Genomic DNA, 15,420 nt, shown 5'->3' on the forward strand with positions numbered 1-15,420 from the left:
CAAAGGAACGAATAACCAACCGTTTATTATACGAATTTAGAAGTACGATCCTTCACGTTCAATAATAAAACTCACAATTACTAGGAAACATACTAAACTGGTCGGAGTCATAGTTTGTCACGTATTGAAGCAATTACTATTCAAGAGTTCGGAATTTCCAAACAATAAATAGAATTTCTAAGGACAAGGTTCTAAAAATCAGGACGTTTATTTTAGAATCCATATTGTCCACAAAACTCGCGACAAGCAGTTTACAATCTTTTACGGGTGCCTTCACCTTTCTACAGTTATCCAGCTGGACAAAACGAACGCCTAAACCTTTTGTCAGATTAATTCCGCAAAACGTCAAACTTTCACTCCGAGTCATAAACAGGACCCCCTGTGATGCACAAATCAACCAAGTCAAACAAAACCCTAAGGGGTCCCAAACCATCTAAGCTGCATACTCAGGCACCAACGGTCACTTGACCATATACCTCTAAGATACAACCCAAACGTAAGGGTCTTGAGCCGTCTGTCGCTCACGCCTGGGTCACTGCCGGTTCGGGTCATAAACTTTGGCGAGTTCCACGTGCATCACAGCCTGCTGGGTTTTCCGGTAGCTTACATGGGAAATGTCCTGCGAGCTGATTTGCTGAACAGTTCAGCCTATCGCCAATAGCTAAACTCAAAACGTTTACTAATTGGCCCTTTTGGTCAACGCCTATCTCGTCGGACTACCTCTCTGCGGCTTCTTGCTGGACGTTTTTGACACGGACATTCATTCGATCACGAGTCTTCAAATAGTTCACTCAGCTCCAACGTTTAGAGTCACTTGTCATTTGCAAGCCGTGAGAAAATAAATTAAAACTTCGAGTCATCGGGATTTTTCAACTCTCCGACCAGTGGAGTGTATTCCAACACGCATCGTACCGCTTGTTTCACAACACCAGACAATTGTATAAGACTCTTAGTAATATAATATCATATTTAATCTAGATATAATCATTTATTACCCTTAATATTATAATAGATCTTAAGGAGGTACAAAGGGTATAGCAGGATAAGATGGTCAAAAGTGCCCTTGAGCCGAATTTGCTTCGCAATGCACCATTCGATAGCATATCCCAAAAAACCATGGTACACCAAGTTTCAACCCTGTACCTCAACCGGGAGGGTAGTTACAGGGTAAGAAAGAAAAAGTAGTTTTTGCCATATTTTCCCTATTTAATGGCATTCAAAAAATCTGAAAAAATTCTAGAATATTCTAGCCATGTTTCTTTATGATTGTGAATTTTCTCAGATTTTTCGGTTGCAAATCCTAGGCGTGAAAAATCAAAAACGCAAAAAAAAGTCGAAAAATAGAGATTTCGGGTAGAAGCTTTCGAGACACTAGATTTTTACTTTTACAGTAGTTAGATATTAGCATGACTGGTGTCCTCAATTTTTTTCAGATTTTTCATTCTGGTGCGTCAAACCGAAAAAACAACCGACTCTTTGGCTATATGTACAATTAAGGTAAAATATACATATCTGTATTGATTTCAATATCCATCATAAACCAACAACCACACAACTTTTCAATTAACAAAATATTGGGAGCTATCCGTAATTAGAACAGTACGAAATCAGAAAATCGGTAGTGCACCACTTATTTTTATGTATACTTAATAATAAAATATTTCAAAATTATTTTCATACGTTATTAAATGATTATTGTGTATTCTTATGTGATTAATAATTTAAAAAAAAATTGTTTTATGACAAAAAATAGAATTGTACATTCATGGGGCGCGAACTCGTGACAAAAAAGTTTCCAGCGGTTCCATAGTCGGACACCTTACCGACTTATCCATCGGTGACGTTGAAAAAGTTTCTAATATTTTAGAGGATAAGGTGCGTAATTTTCAATTATTTATAATAACTTCACTCTCTCCATTCAGATTTTACTGCATCCAGTGCAAAAATGTTCGAAATCACATAATGCACTAAGTGTGTAAAGGAAATGTAGAAATTGAAAGTATTTCTCATGTTATCGCACGAAATATGTCGAAAATATCGGTTTTTGATTTTTTTCGGTTTGACGCACCAGAATGAAAAATCTGAAAAAAATTGAGGACACCAGTCATGCTAATATCTAACTACTGTAAAAGTAAAAATCTAGTGTCTCGAAAGCTTCTACCCGAAATCTCTATTTTTCGACTTTTTTTTGCGTTTTTGATTTTTCACGCCTAGGATTTGCAACCGAAAAATCTGAGAAAATTCACAATCATAAAGAAACATGGCTAGAATATTCTAGAATTTTTTCAGATTTTTTGAATGCCATTAAATAGGGAAAATATGGCAAAAACTACTTTTTCTTTCTTACCCTGTAACTACCCTCCCGGTTGAGGTACAGGGTTGAAACTTGGTGTACCATGGTTTTTTGGGATATGCTATCGAATGGTGCATTGCGAAGCAAATTCGGCTCAAGGGCACTTTTGACCATCTTATCCTGCTATACCCTTTCGTGGTGGTGTCAATCGGTGACGAAACAATATCGATTATCATCGCGAACGCGTACTAAAAAACAGCCTTCAGTCTACAATAAAGAAGCTACAGTTGGACGGAAAATTTGAAGCGGACGACACAGTTTTTGAGCAGTGGGTAGAAAAAGGAATCGTCGAATACGTGACCAAGGAAGAAGAGGAACAATGGGGGCATTATTTGCCGCACCGTGCCGTCATCAAGGAGGGAAGTACAACAGTGGTTAGGCCCGTTTTCGACGCATCAGCCAGGGAAGGGCAGTTCTCCTCATTAAATGAATGTCTACAAAAGGGTTCCAATCTCATCGAGCTGGTAACGTCAATTTTACTGCGCTTCAGACAAGGTAGCATTGGGGTAGTTTCAGACATAAAGAAAGCGTTCCTACAAATAAGTTTACGGCTTAAGGATAGAGATTTTTTGCGTTTTCTATGAGTAGACAAGGAAGGAAAAACGGTAATATTAAGGCATTGTAGAGTAGTTTTTGGTGTCTCCTGTAGTCCGTTTATTCTCGGAGCGGTTATCAATATGCATTTGGAGAAAATCATCAAATCGATTGAAAATGGTTCAAATGTTTTACTTGATCGCGAAAATATTGTGAAACTTTCTAGAAGTTATTATGTCGATAATTGTGTAACGAGTCTGAATTCGATAGATCATTTGAATATGTTCATAGTGGATTCAAGAAAAGCGATGGAATTAGCTAATTTCGATCTCCGTGGGTGGGAGTACAACGGAGTAGTAGATGCTGATTTTGAAAAGGTTACGAAACGGAGTATTTTGTCTTTATCACATAAATTATTTGACCCGTTGGGATTTATTTGCCCGGTGATGCTCGCGCCGAGACTGATGCTACAAGAAACATGGGCGAAAAAGTTATCGTGGGATGAGGAAGTTAGTAGCGATATTAAAAGTAAATTTATTAAATGGAGTCGCGAAATGGAAAATTTAAATGAAGTCCGTGTACAACGATGCTTGCTAAGAAGGGTTAATGATGCAGATAGAGTTACGTTGCACACCTTTTGTGATGCTAGTAAGGTAGCCTATGCCGCGGTAGTATTTATTCGTATTGAGCGTGATTCAAGTGTTGCCGTTAGTTTTGTTGAAGCGAAGAATCGGGTAGTCCCGATAAAAGGGGAAAACGGTAATTCGCGTCATAGTATTCCGCGATTCGAGTTATTAGCGACAACGATATGTGTCCGATTAACAGACACGATTATAAAAGCGTTCAATTTTAAAGATATTGATGTTTTTTACTGGACCGACTCGTCATTCGTATCAGTCTGGATTAAGTGACAATGCAATTGGGCGACTTTTGTTTGGAACCGGGTTGTAGAAATAAGGAAATTGTCAAATCCGAATCAGTGGAGACACGTGTCCGGGCAGTTTAACCCTGCAGATTTACCGTCTAGGGGTTGTACGGTCAGCCAGCTTTTGTCATCGAAATGGTGGGAGGGTCCCGATTGGCTGCGGTTACCTATGGAAGGCTGGCCCAGCGAAGACATGTTAGATATAATGTTCGCGAGGCGTGTTCGATCACGGTTCTGGGATAAGTGCCATGCCGTTCCTCATGGTCCTCCTACCAGAAGATGCAAGATCTTCCCCACTCTGTGGCCAGATCCTTCTAGAACACCCTTATCTTTTTACACGTGCCATGCAGCACCATGACTTCGGGTCATCGGCCACACGCGCGTTCCTTCGAGGATCGGCGATCGAACTCTCTATCGCCGTTCCATAAACAAAACATCCGCGACTCTTAGAATTCGTCGCACTTCAAGTATCAACTACCGCCGGCCTAAGTCCGATGACAGACGTATGGCTCGGGGTGTCGATAGCTTAAAGAATCCTGAGAAATCTTTGAAAAGCAGGTCAAAGCCCCAAATGCAATGACCCTGCCTCGTGTCAACCTTTGCACACGTGCTGACGCTAACACGGCCAAACTGACCTGCTTCGCGCTCTCGAGAAGCATCCTTACCCATCACTTAACTCAAGATATCCCTGGAGTCGTATTTCATCCAACAACCTTCAATTCCAGTAGCAAGGCCCTTCGTTTTCACAGCACGAAAGGAAGAACAATTCCCAATTTAGATAATTCTCCCAAACATGTCATATTGTAACGATACTCGCAAGTACGCCACACCAACGGACAACACTTACCAGTGTCACCGCATATTCACAGGCACACAGCCATATCAGACGTGCACACAGCACCAAACGTCATAGCGTTCCACAGCAACGATACTTACAAGCATCTTGCTTAACAAATCCGAACTGCAACATTTTTTTTTTTTTTTCGAGACCGTAACGTCTCCTCTTTAGCCTGAATTGTGTACCTTTCAAACGCCGTCCTTCAAATACTTCACCAAGTCCGTGACCGTATGTCACCCAAAGTGTAGTTTTACTTCGAACCCCTAGCGGTACTCTATTCCGCACACAATCCACTGTTTCATCGAGATTATAACGTTCTCTATTCCGCGCAATTCGTGTACCGTTCAAACGTTGTCTTTCGAAGGATAACATATCAAGTCCGTGGTTTTATTGTCACCCATGATAGAGGTCTCCTTCGAATCCACAACGTTGCTCTATTCTGTACACGATATTGTCATCTTTCATACGTTATTCTCAAACATATTCATACTGTAACATGACGGACAGGTTGATAACCGTTCAACTGCATAGCAGCAATAAATCAGAGACAAATTATATGTACGTTACTTTTAATTGCCTGTAAAACAGTAATACAAAAATAATACGACCAATAGAACGCCGCACATTATATAATCCGCTAACACGGCTCATCTCCACTGTCGCTCTCGTCATTTAAACCTTCATTCCTATCGGTATCACCTGACCACTCGCCTTTCCATAATCTCAGACGGTCCTTGGGCACCGTTTGCGGTCTTCCGGTTTTTCCAACTATCTCGTATCGGTCATTAGCTAAAATTTTGGATACTACAAATGGCCCTACATACTTAAGTTCCAATTTCGCACGTCTTAAATCGGCTGGTTTTACAAAAACCGTATCACCCTCTTTATAAACTACGTTTACTCTGCGCTTCTTATCGAATCTACTATTCTGTTTTTGAGCATTTTCGGTCAACCTTTCTGATGCTAATTCTCTATCTTTAATAACGTCAATTGGATCATTCGTATCCGGCAATTCAGTTTCGGCAAGATCGGCGGTAGCTGTGCTTCGCTCTACGCCAAACAATAAACGATACGGAGAGAACCCTGTTGTTTTCTGAACGGTTGTATTCAAAGAAATCATTAATTTAGCTAATTTGTTCGGCCATTCTGAAATTTTATTTATTTCCGCGGTAAGCAAGTTTATTACCGTCGAAACATACCGTTCGGCCTGCCCGTTAGCACGAGGTGTTCCTGTAGCAATAAAGTGCAAGTCAATTCCATGTTTCTTAATAAATTGAACCAATGGTTTGAATGTAAAGTTAGTTGCTCGATCCATTACAACGACTCTAGGTGTACCAAATAACGTTAAGCGTTCTTTAAATACTTGTAGCATTTCTGGACCGGATAATGATTTTAATGGAACGAGTTGCACATATTTTGTAAAAGCATCTACGATGACTAGAATATGTTGGTATCCGTCTTTCGACCGTTCAAATGGTCCTACACAATCACAGTGTATCATATAAAAGGGTATTGCTTTTTTGTTAATTGAATGCAACAGTCCTTGCTTCGGACCTGTGTGCCGTTTCGATACAATACAAGTAATACAGTGTTCAATGTACTTATTTACAAACTTGCGCATCTTTGGAAACCAATATTTCTGCATTATACGATCGTACGTTTTTTCAGGACCTACATGACAATTTTCGTCATGGTATAAACGCAATAAACTGATTCTACTGCCTTTTGGGACAAAACTACGATATACTGTTCGCCCGGATTCTCTTTGTATTTTTCTACACAAAATACCTTGTCGAATTTCGAAATCGCTACTCACAGTATCGTTCGTTTCTATACGTTCTATAATAGATTTTGTTTCCTCATCTTTTCGCTGAGCGACTTCTAACCATGAGCCTTCACAAATAGTGTTAACACGGTAGTCTTTAGGCGGATTTCGGCTTAAATAGTCCACGTGTTCTACATATTTCCCTTTACGGTATTCTATTTCAAAATTAAAATCTTGCAAAAAGATCCACCATCTTGCGACACGCGGTAACAAATCCTTTTTTGTACTCGTAGCTTTTATAGTATTACAATCCGTTATGATTTTGAATTTAATGCCCAACAGATATACGCGGAAGTGCCTCAGCGCGTTTACAATTGCAAGCGTCTCCAACTCATAGGAGTGATAACGAGACTCCTCCGATGTTGTACATCGGCTAAAATATGCTACTACCCTTGAATCACCGTCTACCTTTTGAAAAAGTATGGCCCCATAACCGATTGCACTTGCATCCGTGTGCAATTCCGTTTCTCTTTCGGGGTTAAAGATTACGAGCAGAGGATTCGAACTTAATTTCTCGAGAATGTAATGCCGTGCCTTCTCTTGTTCTTCAGCCCAATGCCATTGTTCGTTTTTCTTTGTCAGCTTAGTAATACATGCCGTTCGTACAGTGAATTCAGGAACAAACTTTCGGAAATAGCTAGCTAAACCCATAAATTGCCTAACTTGTTTTATGTTGCATGGTACGGGCGACTCTAACAAAGCTCGAACTTTGTCTTTCCCTGGCCTAATACCCTCAGCAGAGACTTCCCTACCCAGATATTCAATCGTCTTTTGGAAAAATTTACATTTCTCGATGTTTATAGAGAACCCCGCGGTATCAAGTGCTTGCAATACTATTTCTAGGTATTTTAATCCTTCCTCTATTGTTCGCGACGGAATAAGAACGTCGTCAATGTACACTAAAGCTATCTTATTTCGTAAAGTTCCTAAAGCTGTGTTTATGGCTCTCTGAAAGACGGCGGGTGCGTTGGCCAGCCCAAATGGCATTCGTAGAAATTCGTAGTGACCATCTGGAGTCACAAAGGCCGCCTTTTCTATGGAATCTTCGGCAATAGAAATCTGGTAAAAGCCAGATGTCATATCTAATATCGTGTAATATTTTCCCCGGCCCAAACGATCAAGCTGGTCTTCTATCAAAGGTAATGGGTACCGATCCTTGACGGTAATTCTATTAAGGGCACGGAAATCGACACACATGCGGTCTTTACCATTCTTTTTCTTTACAAGGATTATAGGGCTTGCAAACGGCGAAGCACTTTCGCGTATTATATTATTCGCTAATAAATCGTCAATTATCTCTCGTACCTTTTCGCGCTCAGAAATAGACAAACGGTAAGGGTGATAATTAATTACCTTGTCTTCCTTGAGTTTGATTTTTAATTCGCCTGTACTCACGCATCGTACTTTGTTGCCTGACGTAATCATATGGTTGTATCGGTCTAGCAGCTTTTCCACTTCTCCGCGTACCCCAACGTCGCCGACATCACAGGTGAAACACTGCGGTGTTGAGTCTTCTTGAATTCCTTGCGGGACCAGCGAACACCGTTGTAATTTCGTCTCCCCTTCGGAATTTGTTAAAATTTGGATGCCCTGCGTCACAATGTTTTTCCCAATTATGACATCATAGGTCATAGTGTCTTCAGAAACCACGAGGAGATCGAGTTCAGCGGTCACTTCTTCGGTCTGGATCACAGCGGTTGTTTGGCCAACGGTGGTCACAGCGGAATCACATAACCCTCTTACGATCGTTATGTAGGGGTCAATCTTACAATGAGCACGTTTAGCCACCTGTTCCTTGACAAGTGAACAGGTCGCGCCATTATCTACGAGACAACTTCGTACGACCATATCTTGTAAGATGATAGGGGTCAATTGGTGATCTAATGTAAAGCAGGCGTTGGCTTCAAGTTCCCCGTGACGACTGTTTGTCTTTTTGGCACCCTTGTCCTCACGAGGCGTTCTCCGCTTCAACCAACATTCGGACTCCTCATGCCCTCTCTTGGAGCAGAAAGTGCATGTAGGTACATTGGTCCTTTTAACGGGGTCCTTTGGCAAGCTTTCTGCTTTCCGTTTCCTCGGGCAGTCGTGCTGTAAGTGTCCTGTCTCATTGCACTGATAACAGCGTCTTCGTAGAATCTGATCACGACGCTTATACACTGCACCTTTACTATCACTGTTCTTTTCTTTTCGCGGCACTTTTACAAAGTTTGATTTGCCACTGAGCAAATCCGTGGTTGTTGTATACCGTGCATTCATAAGCGATTGGCGCACACTAGGGTCAGTCACGTGGCCTATCACAAGACTAATCAACTCGTGCGGTTTAAAAGATATTTGCGTTTGTCCATAGTATTTTAGCTTATTTCGAACGTACTCAGAGTATGAAATTGCGGAATCGCTATTGTAATTCACAGCACGTGATAGTCTTTCGCACAATCGGTCCTCCGACACAAACACTGAACATAAATCCTCGCGGAACGTTGTCCACGTTCTTGGATTTCCTTCCCATCCCTTATACCACTTTTTGGCAGCACCATGCAACGCATGGGTGGCCAAACTTAGTCTTTGCGAAACAGGAAGTTTATCAGTGATTTTTTCGACGATGTCACACCACTGGTTCGCGTCTTCACCAAGATCGGTACCGCTGAACTCGGGTATGGCATCCGCGGTTGCTTTATTACTCGTCGCGGACGTAACAGTCGATACCGCACCGGACGCGACCGTTTCCATAAAGCGGCGGAAAAGTTCATCAAAGGACGGCGGAACAGACGTGCCTGGTTCACTCGGCATTGTCAACGTGAGTTTAGTAAAACTGAACGTATCCCACTTCTGATGTTAGATATAATGTTCGCGAGGCGTGTTCGATCACGGTTCTGGGATAAGTGCCATGCCGTTCCTCATGGTCCTCCTACCAGAAGATGCAAGATCTTCCCCACTCTGTGGCCAGATCCTTCTAGAACACCCTTATCTTTTTACACGTGCCATGCAGCACCATGACTTCGGGTCATCGGCCACACGCGCGTTCCTTCGAGGATCGGCGATCGAACTCTCTATCGCCGTTCCATAAACAAAACATCCGCGACTCTTAGAATTCGTCGCACCTCAAGTATCAACTACTGCCGGCCTAAGTCCGATGACAGACGTATGGCTCGGGGTGTCGATAGCTTAAAGAATCCTGAGAAATCTTTGAAAAGCAGGTCAAAGCCCCAAATACAATGACCCTGCCTCGTGTCAACCTTTGCACACGTGCTGACGCTAACAGACATCACGTGCAATGATGAAGAAATTAATTTTGAATTACGTAAAACCGCGATCAAAACATGCTCTGTATTAGTTACGCTAATTAATAGCAATAAAAATGATGCGAAACCGTGGTATGAAAAATATTCGTCATATAATAAAGTAATTAGAATACTCGCATGGGTGAAAAGGTGTTTTGAGCGTAACGCTATTTTAAATTTCGCCGGAACTATCCTGAGTAGTTTAATAAAGAATCGAAATTCGTCACTCAATGATAACACAAATCACTTTTATTAACTCCGCTTCCGCGATTGAAGTTTCGATAAACGTGTAACTTCCCGGCGATACGTTGAAGGCGAAGCGAATATTGTCGTTGAGTATTCGAGCAAGCGATAAGCGCGTTGTTAGAATTAAGCGAGACACGTGTATTGCGTTCGATGTTTTGAACAAAAGTGATCTATCGATCACCAACAGGCACCACGATTACGCGTGGCGCCAGGATCGAAGGTGTGTGACGTCATTAACGGACGAGTTAATTTGTCGAGCGGGATTCTTAAACTAAGCGAAATTAATGAATAAAATTAAATCTTAACCTAATTGTAGTATTAATTTACTACATTAACAAAAGGTTTTATTCGAATTGCAAAGGCAAAAATGATTTATGGGAGTTAAATGAACTGAGTGCTGAAGAATTAAAACTCGCAGAGACAAATATGCTTAGGTTAGTTCAGTCAGAATACTTGAGTGATAAAGATTACGAACACATTAAACATTTTAAACCGTTTAAAGACCAGCATGATTTAATTAAAATAAGTTCAAAAGTAATTTTGCGAGAAGACGCAATTTTCGATAGGTGTTCGAAATTTTATAATTTTCGATTTCCTATTATTTTGCCGGAAAAACATATGTTAATTTAATATGATGAAACGTATTTTATTATATTTATTGAATACACAAGAAAGAAAAACGTGCCATTTCATGCGAGAGCACAAAATCTTAATCTCACTCACGCCGCTCACGCTACGCGGCGCTCACATACGCAACACTCTTCCAACAACATGCAGTGGCGCTCAATCCAAACATACACTTATACTGTGAATACAGCTAAATTTACTGACAACTCAACACGCCTCCTTAAATTTAGCTTCTCACTGTTTACGGTTTCTTTAATTCAGGCATAATTACCCTACTAACTCAAATACAGATTTAAGGCTTTTCTAAACTTCTCGAACTTAATGCGTCCTAACGACTTTGTAAGGACATCTGCAGGATTTTCCTCTGAATCAATTTTAATCACTTCAATTTCTCCATTTAAATAACTTTCATTTACAAAATGATAGTGGGTTTCTATATATTTGGATCTTTTAGTTAAATTACCAAATTTACTTATGCTAATTGCACCTGCATTATCCTCATGAATTTGTATCGGATCTTTAATCTCTATTCCAAAATCTTTTAATAATTCTTCAATTAATTTTACCTCACTCACACATGCAGACAACGCAACATACTCTGCCTCTGTGGACGATTTTGTTACAATATCTTGTTTCTTTGACTTCCAAAATATGGTATTATCATACATTCTTATAATATATCCTGTCGTAGATTTTCTGTCAACAATATCTCCTACCCAGTCAGCATCCACACAACAATCTATAATATTAGCATTTAAATTCCTTTCATACGTTAATTTAAATTCTCTAGTGTAATACAAATACTTTAATATTTTTAAGGCATATTTATAATGGCTTTGGTCGTAGCAGTTTTGGAACCTACTAAGGTAATTGACACCATAGCAAATATCCGGCCTGGTACTCGAACTTATATATAAAAGTGCTCCTATTAAATTTCTATACTTTATATCACTTGATACTGACAAGGCAGGTTCACATTTTAGATTTTGCTTCATTGGAGTCGCATATAATTTTGCATCTTCAATTCCATATTTTCTAACCAACGATTTAATATAACTTTCCTGATCTAGTGTCATGTTTCCTTTCCTATATTCATAACTAATATTTATGTCCAAATATGTTGTTATTTGGCCCATATCTTTCATTCGAAATCTTACCGATAACTTCCTTTTAATAGATTCTAATAATTCTCTGTCTTTACTACAAATTAATAATCATCAACAAAAATAATCAAATAAACCTTCTCGTTATTATTTTGCAGGAAATATAAGCAATAATCTATTTTGCTTCGTTTAAATCCTAATCCTCTCAAATACGCATCTAAACACTCGTACCATGTTGCCCGTGGACTTTCGCGTAGCCCGTACAACGCCTTTTCCAATTTACAAACTCTTCCAGTATTATCGTCATGTGAGGTGGAGGGGGGGGGGGGGGAGGGGGGGCTTATTAGAATCAGCACGATACCCTCTGACACTCGCGGTAGCTCATCCTGTATCTCCTTACTTAAGTTCCACGAATGCCTCGTCGGCATAAAAAAACCACCGTGCGACAGGAAGACGCATCAAGAAATAAAGTTCAGTTATCATACAGATTCCGTCGGGTGTGGTTTTCTTTAATACCTTCCTTCTCGCCATCACATTTGGCGATCCTGCCAGGATAACGAGTCTAAGGACTGTGAGAAATCGGAGTGGATCTTCAAAGCAGGAGCCGATTTTAAAGCCCAAGATTCAACGAAGAGAAGAGTTTATTAATGCCGCCACTGTAGAAAAGGGTTACTTAATTGGAAACCCAGGAAAATACCTCAAAGCGGGCTTTCCTGAAACAGTGAGGCGAGCAATCATTTTTATTTTTGTAATATCGTGAACCTACACCCAACATCCCATTCTCACCTGACGATGAGATGGACGGACATTTTGATATAATAATGCAACAAATCGAGACGCTTGCTCGTAAAATCGACCAAGTGACAGTAGCACAAACAAAATCCACTGAAATGTCTGACAAAAATTTTCAAACCCTCACGGAAAGACTGTCAGCGCTGAAAAAAAGTACAATAAAACAGAGGGAAGAAATCCATAATTTATCTCAAATAGTAGGGAAAATGATAACCGATGATGATACGACCGGGGTTCCGTCGGACGATGAAATTCAAGTAACATGCGAGTCATCAGCTACCGCGCCGTCTCGACCATCTGTCTCGCGACGAGAATCACAAGAACCTCGACGTTTGCCGACGGAACTCGAGCACCGTTCCGCCCAAGATCATAGTGCGCCGCTTTATGCACCAAAGGATTTGATTAAAATTCTAAAATCATTGAGAGGAAGAGATGACATTGGGGTGGAAGACTTCATTAAATCCTGTTAGATTTGATACTATCTACTAAAATTGAAGACCAAGCAGAAAGAAACATCAGACATCTAGCTATTAATACGTACGACGAGTTATTCAGTGCTCTTCGTACCCATGTTGTTCCATCAGTCACAATATCTAGCTGTAGACAAAAACTTCAAAGTATGCGTCAAGGTATTACCGAATCCGTTCAATCCTATAACACACGATTCCGCGCACAAATGAACGAATTATATTACGCTATACAAAACACTCACACTAATCCGACACAGCGAGAGGTCGCACTTAAAATTGAGGAGGAAATGGTCGTTCCATTATATGTGCAACATTTGAGAGGTGAAATTGGTAAAATGGTATTTTCCCGAGATCCGAAAACGTTTATGGAAGCGCAAACACTCGCCATGGAAACGGAAGTTTGGTTAAAAGAAACCAGTTTCGACCGGTCACGATCAAAGCCGTATATCGCTGAAAACAAACAATATCCAATTGCCACGAACAATGCACCACCAAGACAGAGTATTACGCGACAAAATCAAAATCCACAAACTTCAAAATCGTTGCCAAAATGTGACAATTGTCAGAAACTGGGTCATACGACTGACAAATGTTTCATGAAACGAAATTTTTACTCAACCAGTCAAGGAAAATTACCACCTCGAACGAATGCAACAGAAGTATCGAATCAGGAAGCGAAGAAAACGAGCGAACAAGAATTTCCACAGTGTCAGGACGACTCCGACACATGCGAGCACAACTTGGAGGAATGCGCGAACACGGACAGCTACTCCTGGACACGGGCGCAGGAATAAATCTGGTGAAAGAAAATTTTATTTGCGATAAGACGAAACGGATTGACACGAACAAATCTTTTTACATGGGCAACGACAGACATACTTCAAAACAAAAGGTAACGCTTTACTCATTAGGCAAATATCACGAATTTTATATAATACCAGAAAGTTTCCCTTTAAAGGAAGATGGAACTTTAGGATTGCCATATCTCGAGAAATACGATTTTACAATTGATAATCGCTCCCTTTGTTTAAACGAATATAGATTGCCACTCTTTGACGAAATTGAAATACCGCCTAAAAGTATATTTTATGATAACGAACGTAAAATAAATTTTATTAATACCAAAGACGAGACGATACGATTGAACAACATTGAAGTAACGGACGTTGACACAGATATTTCCGATAGATTTCTAAAACTTCGTGAAAAGATCAGACTACAAAATATCGAACCGGCAAAAATAATTTTTAGATATTTAGACGTATTTGCTTTGGAAAGCGAACCGACACCTTCGATAGATTTAACACAACATTCGATCATACTAAAGGAAAAGAGAATTATCAATACGAAATCGTATAAACCCCCGAAATGTCACAAACAAGAAATTCATAATCAAATGAAAAAACTGTTAGATAGAAATATTATCGAAGAATCAGATAGTCCATACAATTCACCTCTTTGGGTGGTACCTAAGAAAGCTGATGTATCAGGCAAGCGAAAGTGGCGAGTTGTGATAGACTTTCGAAAATTGAATGAATTAACCGACCAGGACGCGTATCCGATCCCTTCAATCGAAGATATCCTTGATCATCTTGGACAAGCTAAATTTTTTACTGCCCTTGACCTTAGTTCCGGATTTCATCAAATTGTTATGCACCCTGATTCTAAACAATATACAGCATTTTCGACACCAGATGGACATTTTCAATACAACCGAATGCCGTTTGGCATAAAAAACGCGCCAGCCACGTTCCAGCGCATGATAGACAGAGCTATGTTAGGATTAAACGGTAAAATTTGCTTTATATATTTGGATGATATAATAATTTTCGGACGGACTATCGAGGAACATAATAAAAATCTGGCTGCAGTACTCCAAAGACTCCGCGAGACAAATTTGAAACTACAGCCGGATAAGTGCGAGTTTTTGCGACCGGAACTCGAATATTTAGGACATATGGTTACTTCGGATGAAATAAAACTAAACTACGATCGCATAGAAAAGGTTAAAAATTTTCGTACCCCGACCAAGGTAAAAGACGTTTGATCATTTTTAGGTATCACCGGATATTATCGTAAATTTATAGATAATTTTGCCAGAATTAGTAAACCACTCACGGACCTTTTAAAGAAAGAAAGCGAATTCAATTGGACACCCGCGTGCCAAAGTGCATTCGAACATTTGAAACATAAATTAATCACACACCCCGTATTGAAATACCCTGACTTTAACAAAAATTTTGTACTAACAACTGACGCATCCAACGAAGTGCTGTATTTTCGCAAGAAGGACATCCATGTTATTATATTTCACGTACGCTAAATTTGGCAGAGAGAAATTATACAACTACGGAAAAGGAATTATTGGCCATAGTTTGGGCTACGAAAAGGCTTCGACAGTATCTGTTAGGTCGACGGTTTATTATACA

The 15,420-nt window shown here is 40.1% G+C and overlaps 1 protein-coding gene across 3 annotated transcripts in view; it reads right to left on the reverse strand.

Annotated features, from left to right (window-relative positions):
- LOC143305497 (uncharacterized) overlaps positions 1 to 15,420 on the reverse strand; it is a 743,008-nt gene that overhangs the window by 458,521 nt on the left and 269,067 nt on the right. The gene's annotated exons all lie outside the window — the stretch shown is intronic.

Source organism: Osmia lignaria, chromosome 8, assembly GCF_051020975.1.
Source record: "Osmia lignaria lignaria isolate PbOS001 chromosome 8, iyOsmLign1, whole genome shotgun sequence".
In the NCBI taxonomy this organism is placed as follows: Eukaryota; Metazoa; Arthropoda; class Insecta; order Hymenoptera; family Megachilidae; genus Osmia; species Osmia lignaria.